The 12,238-nt window shown below is 37.5% G+C and overlaps 1 long non-coding RNA gene across 1 annotated transcript; it reads right to left on the bottom strand.

The window, feature by feature from the left end:
* Positions 1-234: 234 nt before the first annotated feature.
* LOC132619292 (uncharacterized) lies at positions 235-3,876 on the bottom strand. The gene is made up of 4 exons (XR_009574656.1): positions 3,711-3,876; positions 2,007-2,330; positions 757-828; positions 235-636 (listed from the first exon to the last, which is right to left on the bottom strand). It is a non-coding gene; the product is annotated as an uncharacterized LOC132619292 (long non-coding RNA).
* Between the last annotated feature and the right edge of the window lie 8,362 nt (positions 3,877-12,238).

Here is a 12,238-nt window from a genome sequence, read left to right as displayed (position 1 = left end):
GGGTGCAATAGAGGTTACAAATCCCCGCAATTTACTTCTACTGTTTGGGCTTTAACCCCCACGGCTTAAAATATATTATAGAATTGATATATATATATATATATATATATATATATATATATATATATATATATATATATATATATATATATTACTTGAAACAACCTTTCGAAATAGCATAGTAAACAACATGTACTCTTGCTGAAACAGAATATCAAAACCAAGATCTCGAAATAGTATGGGTCAACACCAAAATACTAATCATATTAAACACAACTAAGGATTACATAGTTGGGAGTTTAACCCAGCAGTCATGTTACATTGCAAAAGACTAGTAGCAGAAGTTACAACTTAAGTAGTAACAATAGCACTATTTACATTAGCAAAGTAGACAGGTGTTGTAGTTGAAAAAAAGAAGTTAATATCCCAGGGACTATCTTTTCGCAGGAATGTAGTTCCTAGTTTATCAGCAGTAAGTATGTCCACTGCATTTGTTGGTGGTTCCGCAAAAACATGCAGTGAAAACCTATTAGTACCAGCTGTTGACATTCCTATTTGAGCCATCCTATCCGCTAAACTATTCTGCTCCCGGTAGATTGTTTGATCGAAGGACTATTCAACAGGATGATCAAGTGCCTGCAATTATTGACCAAAGACGCATGTAAATTGTTAACTGCATGTAACATTTGTATTATCCGTACTGAATGAGTTTCAATTTCAAGAGATGTAAAATGATATTGATAAGCAACAATTAACCTTTGCAGGATTACTAGAGCTAGAAATCTTCTTGCATCCATGGGTCCGCTAGCTGCTAGCTGCATCACTCGGCTGCAAAAAAAGAAGAAGAGAGATTTGTGAATACATTACCAAGATGTGATCATTAGCGGTCAAAAGAACACAATCAACTCCAAATTATAACTAGCAAATAATGAACTCTTTTCTTCTTTATATCAGCTGTAAAGATAGTTGATAAAAGACATCAAGAGAATTATCATGTGGCTCTCTGAAAATTAATCTGTGACATAGCTGGAAAATTTCAGACTATCCTCGAGCAAAGGTACAACAACTTAGTGACCGACCTACATGCATACAAGGTCTGCAGATGTGATTGACTAAAAATTTAAAAGTATAGAGTATTGAGCATGAATCCTCACTGGATATCTAAGGGCAAAGGATCACATCTTAACCACAATTTGTGTAAGTGATAACTCATCAGTATCCAGTTTCTAAATTATGTGCAATGGCATCATCAATTTCCTTCAATGATCTGAACTGGTAAAATTAGTCCTAAAATATCTTTCCATTTTCACGTGTTAGATGCATTATGACTCAAACTTATTATAGGCAAGAATTCTCAAGCTAATTATTAAAGAACAAACATGAAGACGAAAAGAACTGCAGCAACTTAATCATACAGATGAACCTCAGCAAAGTATAAAGTTTATAATCATAGGGAAAAAAGGGTTCTTTCCTTCTAGGTCCTAAATTTGTTATATCAACCAAGATTAATGCTTCTTTTGTGCTTATCACTGAATCAAAAACATTAATAAATTCAAAGCAAGACCAGCATTTTAAAGAATCATTTAAGAACTTGAAAAATGAATTTTAACACACAACATTTCTAATTTTACTTGAACTTCAGGTGCCATTTTCTACTTTTATGCTTATCACATGAGCTCAATACAGGCAAGAATTCTCAACCTAGCCTGACTAATGGCAAGTCTTACTTCCAGAGAAACATCATGGTAGATCTACTTGTCTTATACTTTTTAACTTAAAATTGGCCCATATTACGTAATGATGTAGACTGAAGGGTATGAAAGTAGAATCATTGCAGAGGTTTATGACTTCTAAGATGCCAAAAATTGAGCGACTGAGTACTAGTGCAAACAAGCTCTATTAAGTAATTAGATTAAGCTATTAGATAAAGTACAATCAAGCAAATTTTAGGGAAGTCAAGAGCCCAGTAAATCAAGCAGAAAATGAAAATGAGCAAATTGTTTTACCATTATAGGAGGAGAACCAAAGATCCCAGCAAATTGTTCCGGTATTGACCCTTCCTTCATTATCATGTAGGCTTTGAGAGTATTCAACAATTTATCGTACTTGTCTTGGCATCCGAAAGAAGAACATCCAGCATCGTTACTTGGAATTCTAATACCACCAACATGAGGTTTTGTTTGTTTAAAATGAGTGCTTGGAGTATCTCCTAATCCCAAACATCTTACCCTCCCAGAATGCTCTTTTCCTAGCACCTTACCCATAGCATCATTGGGAGAAATTTCAGACTCATCCACAGTACTTTGACTAACTGCTAGCTGAATTTTTTCCTAAATAAAACGTACATAATAAAAAAAAATTGAGTCAACATTATACCAACATGAAAACATCCATCAAATGCATTAAAGATCTTAAACTAATTACACCTGCAAAAAGGCAGTGCATCATGTGTAACCTCAAAGTTTCTAGCATTATGCAGTACATTTCTTTCACCGTGAATAGCCCAAGTGACATAATTTTGAGGGAATGGCTTGTCAATCAAATGATTAAACACTGTTTCTCTAGTCTGCCATTTTGTATATCCACATGTAGGACAAGGACATTTTATGCTATTTCCAATAACATCATTCGTAAATGCAAAATCCAAAAATTGATTTAAACCAAGCACGTATTTCAGGGGTGTTCCTTGGCTTTTTAATCCAGGATTTATCCATCGGAAAGTATTAACTTTAAGTGCGACGATAAACCTTTCAGAATATGAAGAGAAAATATTAGTTCTCCTTAATTAGATAGAAAACAAATACTCAGAATATTAACTATGAAACACACTCAAACTACAAAACTGTAAGTCTCCAAATATGAAAGGGGAAAAAGGCAGAAACAGAAGCATTCAGGGGAAAAAACAAAAGAAGTACAACACTAGCAGCTTAATCTCAAGTAGAACCAGTAATCGCTTCGATAGAACAGAAGCAATATGCACTATATTCTCTATATTTTGCTAAGAGATAAGGAAATGACCACAATCAAGAGTACAGAATTGTAGTTTTCAAATATTCAAACTACAAATCCTCAATCAATCTACTACAAGCTATACATTACTGAAACAAATCCTCTACAAACTAAACAACACAGATTTCCTTCAAAAATAAACTAACACAAAACACTCAATCAGCTAGAGTTTTTTTTTTTTTTTTGAAAATGGTAACTACAATCAGCTAGAGCTTTTGAAGGCACAAAACAAGCAAATGATCAGTTGTACCCAAATCAACACAAATAATCGAATATGCTTAGAAATCGAACAATATCTATGCGAAAAAATGAAGTAAATTGAAGCAGAAAACTAAAATCTAAGTAAATTGAAGTAGAAAACTAAAATCGAATTCTAAATTTCGAAGACTGAAAGAGAGCTGAGATCTAGGGTTTGAAATGTATATTTTCAAATTTCGAAGACGGAAAACAAAATGTATATTTTCAAATTTATATTGAAAATTTCATACAACTCAATTCACTAACCTCTAAAAACCAGAAATCAAGACGCCAAATTGCTTATGATAGTAGAAAAATGAAGAAAAAAAAATCAACAATCAACAGTTAAAAAATAAATCCCCTCTTTCCTAATCTTCAAAATCTCAAATATCAAACTTCAAAAAACCCCTTAAATTTCATCACAGTAAGACCAAAATTATTGAATAATGAAGGTAATTACAAACCTCAAGACCAAAAAGTCAATGATATTATCGATTTGAAGCAGCAATCTCTACATATTTGAAGAAAAGGAAATTTTGTGAGTGCAATTTCTACTAGCGCACAATACGTATTGGAGATTTATGAGAAAAGAAAAAATGAATTGGGTTACATGAATTGAGTTTCGTTTGAATCTTTGTAAGTGTAATTTGTGAGAGAATGGATTAAGTTTCTGAGTGAAGAGTAAGAGTGAAGAGAGAACTGGGTTAACACCCTTTTTATTATAAGTTTGTTTAAATCTCCAATAAATTATGTATCTAGCTAGGGTTATAAACATCCGTTAAATTATTATAATTTGGCGCTCTTTTTTTTTTTTTTTTTTTTTTTTAAAGGTTGTGGAGGTTTGCAAGTTGCAACCCCCGCTAATTACATAATTTTGTGGGGGCCTTTTTAACCTCCGTAAATTGATGCAATTAGTAGAGGTATTAATACCCTCCGTTAAAAAACCTTCGTAGGTTACCTCTTTTTTTTTGTAGTGAACCTATGCCTATAGGCATAGTTGTGAAATTAAGACAGAGCTTCATTTCCACTAACCTTTACCGGACAAGGCATAGAAACCTATGCCTTGCGAAATTATTATTATTTTCGACTCTGCTGGGGATCGAACCCAGAATTTCTGGTGCGAAAAGGATACATTAGCCTACAAATTTTCATTAAATGAGAAGTAGGAGCAAAAATTAAAGACCAATGAATTGAGGGGCAAAAATTAAAGATGAGTCCGTATGAAGGGCAATCCACGCAATTTTTTGAAATATATGCTGGCTCTACCTAACAACAACAAAGTTATTTATTTTTAAAACATGAAGACTTTCTTTGGGATATCCTTGAATTTCCTCAGTTCCTCACCTTTGCATTCCTTTTCCATTACAAGATTTCTACCCTTTATAACTTCATTCGCTTGCAATTAGATTATTAAGTGATATGATGAACTTTCAGCCATTGTTGTTGGCCATTGGAACAATATGTACGAGACCAAATATATCATTTTTTATCGGATATTTCACACACACATATATATATATATATATATATATATATAGCTAATAATTACATACTAGACGGGCCTGTAGTGCCCGTTGAAAGTCTTGGGTGTTCACCCATTAAAGGTACATCAACAAAAGGAATAGGAATACATCGTTCAAAAAAGGTTCCCAAAACATCATCACGACAGGAGCTTAAGACAAAAGGGGGTGGGTTTGGGAAGATAGTTGGTTCTTCAAAAAGATGCTGCCGTCCTCCTTCCTTGGCTAACATGTCCGCTACCTTATTCAGCTCCCTATATTCATGTTTTAGTTCCGGACGGTCCAGCGCCATTAGTAAGGATCTGCATTAAGAGACAATATGGTTATAAGGTAAGTGTCCATGATTTATCATGTTTATTACCTCTGTGGAATCAACATTGATTTCAATTGGTTTTAAATTGTGCTCCACAGCTAATCGAAGGCCCTGCATAAGACTGGTTAGTTCAACAAGATTATTGGTCATATGGGGAAGACATTTCATATATCCTAGCACCCGTTGTCCTTGGTAGTCTCTTATTACACCTCCCCCCCATTCTCCTTTTTTCTGGATTGCCAAAGCATGATCCATCAGTGTTAAGTTTATAATGATTAAGGGTTGGAGGTTTCCATTTAATAGAGATTCTAGTTCTAGAATTTGCTACACGATTATGGCTACAAACTAAGGAATATTCAATTGCTTGGCCATAAAGACACCTAAAAGGATCTTGATCATGCCTATTTTTGAAAAGATTGTTATTCCTGTTTAGCCAAATGCCCCATACTATATAGGGAAGAAGTTCACCCCAGCTGATCAAATGGTCAAAGTTCAGTTTCTTGATGTTGTTCCAGTTATTCATCAGTGAGGCAAGGTTTGTGAATAAGTTAATGGTGGAATTATGTGTGGAGTTGTGTTGAACAATTTGCTGCTAGAGTAGTCTACTAATGCCACATTCGAAGAAGATATGATTTATATCATCTTTAGGATGGCCACATTGATTGCAACCAGGGTTTATGTTAAGGCCAATGGAATGAAGATAGGAGGAAGTAGGGATTCTGTTATGGTTGAACAACCAAAGGAAATATTTGATCTTATTAGGAATTTTTAATTTCCAAATCCAGTTAAAACTCTGGTTAAGATCTATGGGGGTATTATTTAGAAGAGAGTAGGCACTTTTGGTGATAAATTCCCATTGTTGGAGAGTCTCCAGTGGTGGGAATCTTCTTCATTGCTGAGAGTGGGTCTAAAGGTATTTATGATGATATCCTTGATGTGTGTAGGTAAATCAAAGGATAAAATGTCAAAGTTCCACACCCCATTAGTCTGAACATCAAAGACTTTATAATGTTCTTCATCTCTATTTAGCGACCCTATGATGAGATTCTTAAGAGTAGTACTATTAGGGATCCAATGATCAGTCCAGAAGTTAACCATATTCCCTTTGTTTACTACCCATTGAGTACCTTGACTACAATATTTATACCCTTCAAGGATGTTCTTCCAGGTTCTAGAGCATTGATTAGTATTAATGATCCTACAGTTTCTGGCAATTAGAGTTAAAGTCCAAAGGGAATCAGACTTTTTAATGAGTGTTACACCCCGTACTTTATACGTTGAGTTTCGCCGTAAGTTAGCCGATGTGGAGTTAGAAAGTGAAGTTTTTGTCAAGGCCATAAGAGATTCTACATCTTTATTCTATGTATACGAAGAGTTTAAGTTATGTCCAGCAAGTATCGGGAAGATTGGAGGCTGAACGAACCAAAAGAAACTGAGTGTGACAACTGGGCAACTCGACGCCCATTTCGACGGACCGTCGAATGGTCGACGGACTGCCGAACGGTCGACGAACCGTCAATTTGCACCGTCGATCCACTATCAGAGAGTCAGTTCTGATCAGGCAATTCGACGGTACCACTCTGTTACACGCCGTAGTTTTGTATGCTGAGATTCGAGCTATCTTTCAGGAGGTATATGAGATTATATGCGCTTATCTTATGATTGTGAGGGTTTAAGTTCATATAATAAGCTATGGAAGGATTGAAGGGCAAGTGAATCAAGAAAATTAAATTTGTTGGAACTTTGAAGAAAATATGAGGGGCAATTTTGGCCTAACTTGGAGAAAGAATATCTTTTAGTATATAAGGAGTTTTGAAGGAAAACGAAAGCTTAAATTGAAGTTCATGAAGTCTAGTTTCCAACGCAACAAACCGCTCATCGATAGGATATCGGAGTAGAGAGTTATGGACGTTACAAGTTAGGCCGCCAGAATAGAAATTTAACCTGCGCGAACGCGACCAAAGGCCCGCGAATGCCAAGATGAGCAGGGATTAACCCTTCGTGAACGCGAGCCAAGGCCGCGAACGCGAAGGGCAAATTCTAGGTCGGTGGAAACCGACTCTAGAACCTTATAAAAGGGGATTTACCCCTCATTTTTCATCCAACACACCCCTAATACTCTCCCAAATCCTCTGGAAAGTTCCCCCAACTTCCGTCCACTAAATTTTACCTCGAATCAAGTGAAATCTCGGGATTTCGGTCCGGATAGCGTATAGTTACGATTATAGTATCGTTTTGTGGTAGATATTGGCTTGAATTTAAAGTAGCTATTGAAGATATTGCGGTTCTAGCAAGAATAAGGTATGGATATCTCTTTATTGATATTGATTTCGATTTATTTACGAAAATAGAGTTATTAAATCGTCGTATAATCGATTAGTTGATTGAGAAATGGGGAAAACATCGGGTGGGACGTTTTATGAAGTATATTGGTGTTAATAATGTTGTTTTTGATGTTGGTATTGTTGTTGTTGTTGTTGGTTGTTGGTATTGTGATTTCGGGCTAGGCATATAAACAGGGAAGATGCTGCTCGAATTTCGGCAGATTCAAAATGGATGTAAATTAAAGGCTTAAGACAGGTGTATGATGGTGAGCCTAATAATAGTATGAATGGTTTTATATGTAGATTACGAGACTACAAGCGATCGTAAATAGATTTCAAGGCAAAAGGTAGGTTGGAAAGTCGAGAAGTGAGTTTCCAGGTATGTTAAGGCTAAACCTTTCTTTCTTAAAACATGATCCCTTTGTTGTGAACCTATATATGATATCCTCAATAACCCTATTTCTAAAATACCAAAGCTTATAGTTCCCAATGTTCTTGTGATATCATTGAACTTGTTTCATGGCTATTGATGTTATTCATTGATGTTGATCTCACCTTATGATTTTGTTCCTTCAAGGTGAGATGTGTTCATGATGATGGTTCCATAGTAATAATCCAACGAGTTTAGGAACAGGTTCTTAAGGAATTTTTTTATAAGACATGAATAAAGTGCTAGTAGAGGATCCCTAATGAGGCATTTAATGTTCGAAGAGAGGTTTATGTTGTACCTTAGGATTTGGTTATTGTCTAGTCAAGCGGGAAGAAGTACTACTAGCCTGAGCTTTGCTTATAAGTCTTATGTGATTATGTAGACCCTACGGGTTAAGTGATGACCATGAGAAGTTCATAGAGATTACTTGTAAAAGTTTGGTTATGATGTCGATTATAAATACCACTGGTCTACGACCAGTCGGGCAGATGTTACCACCGGGCTACGGCCGTTTGGGCAGATATGTGTTCCACCATGCTGCGGCTGGTTGGGCAGTTATTACCACCGAGCTACGACCGGTTGGGCAGTTACCACTTATCAGTCAGGTAGTTGCGCTCTACCATCGGGCGATTATCGGATGGGCGATTACCACCGAGCTATGGATGGTCGGGCAGTTACCACTGGTCAGTTGGGCAGAGAGATAGCACTAGAATGATATGTTAGTCAGGATTACAGTATAGTACACAGATGTAGTTGAAGATATGAGAGTATGGAGAGATATATATGCTAGATTCTCAGTAGTAAGTCAGAAGTGCCAAGTTGATGCTTATCTTCTTCCCTGCAGTATATATTTATTATATTACATTTCCGCCTTACATACTCGGTTTTATTCGTACTGACGTCCTTTCTTGTGGACGCTGTGTTTATGCCCACAGGTGTAGACAGACGGGATGAGGATCTTCCACAGTAGGCTGCTTTTAGGTACTAGTTTTGATTGGTGGGCTCCACTTCTTCCTGGAGCATTGTCGAGTCTGGGTTTTGTATGTATTTTATGTTAAGGGAATGTCGGGGGCCCTGTCCCGACTTTTGTACTTCAGTCATGTTCATAGAGGCTTTGCAGACAGATTCCTCTATACAATTTAGTTATGTTTTGTCAGTGGATATGTTGGCATCGTGGGCCTATTGTACTTATACGTATGCATGATATTATGTTCATATTAGCCTCGTTGGTCTTGTGTTGCCATTCGAGACATAGTGAGTGTAAGTTACAGCTTGGTTCGGTTCCCGTAAGAAGCCGGGTGCCAATCACGCCTTACCAAGGTTGGGGCGTGATACAGTCGGCGGTCGTCGAGCAGATTGACGGTACCACTCGACGGTCGTCGAGTAGATCGACGGTCATCGAGTAGATCGACGGTCCATCAAGTTGACCGTCGAAGTGCAAGGCGGTGGAAACTTTCTCTTTGTTATAAATTAAAGAGGCCACGACCTTGGGTCATTATTCCACCCAAAAATCAGATTTTTCTAGACTCTTCAAGGTCTCTCTACCATCTCTACTCATTCATAAACCTCCTAAGCTAATTCAAGTGAAACTCTAGCTTTAAAACCCTAAGCTAGTTCGTGGAAGATAATGGTTCTTGCTTTTAGTTGAAGTTGTGGTGGATTTGGTTTAAAAACAAGATTGTGTGAGTTGAAGTTCTTCAAGTATAAGGTATGTGTCACACCCCACCCTTGGTAAGGCGTGACTGACACCCGGCACCCTACGGGAACCGAGCGAACCAACTTATAACTTGCATCCTTCTTGTCTCGAATGGTAAAAATACGGCTAAGGGCTAAATATGAACATAATATGATGCATAAATATATGTGCAATGGGCTACGATGAAAACATAACTACCGACACAACATAACTAAGCTATACACATGAACTGTCTGCAAAGCCTCTATGAACATGACTGAAATACACAAGTCGGGACAGGGCCCCCGACATGCCCTTAACGCAATTCATATATATATAGACTTAGGCACGACAATGCTCCAGGAAGAAGTGGGGCCACCAAACGTAACTGGTACCTGAAGGCAGCCTACGGTGGAAGATCCTCGTCTCGTCTATTTGCACCTGCGGGCATAAACGCAGCGTCCACAAGAAGAGACGTCAGTACGAACAATGTACTGAGTATGTAAGGCATGAATAGTAATATGCTATAAAAACGAAGATAACATAAGATAAAGTGAGCAATTGTACCTCGTACCCAACCTGATATTTTTGTCACGTAAATTAACTTGTCTATAGGAAAAACATTTCATACACATCCATACACAATGTACACACACTTGCATTCACATACATTTACTATACATACTCACACTTGCATTCACATACATTTACTATGCATACTTCTGTCATATCCGTAGCCGGCCCTGTCGAGACTTGGTGTCATCCGTACCCGGCCCTTTCGGGACTCGGTGTCATCCGTACCCGGCCCTTCCGGGACTCGGTGTCATCCATACCCGGCCCTTTCGGGACTCGGTGTTATACCCAAATGATCAGTAGGATGCAATGCATACATACATACGTATACATAAAAATACATAAATGAAATCAACATCATCATTAGCATTATCATTATCACTATATCATTCCTTGAAGGATCAACCATTGTAAGATAAAATCGATAATGTCATGAGAGTATCGAGAACCATGAACATAGATAGCCTTAGAAATAGAATCGTCATCGCTATATCTCACCTCGAAAGAACAAGTATTATGAGGTGAGATCAATCACAAAGAATAGTCTCAAGATCATGAATAAGCTCGATAATATCATAAGGACCATGAGATTCATAGACTTCTAGCATTTGTGGAAGCATGTCACGACCCGACTAGGGGCCGCGACGAGCACCCGGTGCTATCCTCACCCGGGCACCCCCTTAACATGCTTTACATGATATCTAGGTGATCCATAAATCAGTTCATGCATTCTAGTCGTCAATCATATTTGTCCCATTGGACGACAATCATCTTGGATAACATCATAGGCATCTATGCCACATCAAATGTACAAGGCCGACGAGGCCAACAAAATGATATACAAAACATAGGCCGACAAGGCCAAACACATCTACCCACACACACACATGTCTACGAGCCTCTAAGAGTATAACATATCACATTAGCGGGACAAGACCCCGCTATGCCCATAATTATATACACAAAAGAATGAGTACCCAAAAGATATGGCTCCGAAGGAAATAGAGCTCTCTATGTAATCTCTGAATAGGCAGCTATAGATCAAGTCTATCTCCCTGTGCACTTGCGGGCATGACGCAGCGTCCACAAACAAAAGGACGTCAGTACGAAGAATGTACTGAGTATGTAAAGCATGATCAACATCGATAACAACATATGAAATAGCATAGGAGGGGAGACAATAACATCATCATCATTACACTTACTTGCCTTTCATAGGGGCTTCCCATTTTTCATACGTATTCGTACACCTACGTCATCATCCGTATTCCATAATAGTACTGGTACCATACTCGTGCTCATATTCGTATACATGTCCTTAGCTGTATTCTCATACATAGTCTTATCACATTCATATTCATATTATATATTTAGTCATTTCATATACATAGCATTTTACATAGCATACCCGACCTCATAGGATCGGTGTTTCATACATACTTGGCCAACTAAGGCTCAAGGTTACTCATACCTGGCCCTACCAAGGCTTCAGGGTTATCCGTACCATCTGCAGAGGTGTGCGCGCATATCGTATACATACTTTATACATATTCATATACATATATTCTACCCGGTGTCATAAGCTCGGGGTTTCATTATAGCCTTTCATAGGCACATATAAGTATAATAGCCCGTAGGCACCTTTAGCATCATCATTGATATCATCATCGATACTATCGTCATCATTATCGTTACTTCTATATCATGGGCTTACTCGTCGTATGAGGTGCGTAGTACAATCGTAGCACATATCAAGGATCGTGAGCTTATGAGCTCGGAATATCAATCATTTGGAAACAACATACTCATATAGAGGAATTAGGGATTTGACCAAGAAACCATGCCTTATGAAAAAAGGATTAGCCTTACATACCTTTTCGTCGGACTATTCTACGCTTGCACGTCCCCTTCCAATGTTAGCGTTTCTTCTTTTATTAATATCATAACAATGGCCATTAGTCATTCACATCATCTACATTATCTAGATTTCTCAACTTGCTTCTAATTCATCCATATTCAAGGTCATGACACCCAACTTCGTCCATCCATCTAAAATGTCTAGTTCATGATCTTTAATACCATTTGTAACACATTCATATCACAACACAACAACATTCGTGATTTAATTCAAACTATTCCTCAAAATGTCACTATTCG

The sequence above is a fragment of the Lycium barbarum genome, chromosome 11 (assembly GCF_019175385.1).
Source record: "Lycium barbarum isolate Lr01 chromosome 11, ASM1917538v2, whole genome shotgun sequence".
Taxonomy (NCBI): Eukaryota; Viridiplantae; Streptophyta; class Magnoliopsida; order Solanales; family Solanaceae; genus Lycium; species Lycium barbarum.
Note: the sequence above shows the minus strand (reverse complement) of the source record. Positions and strands in the feature narration are given on the sequence as shown.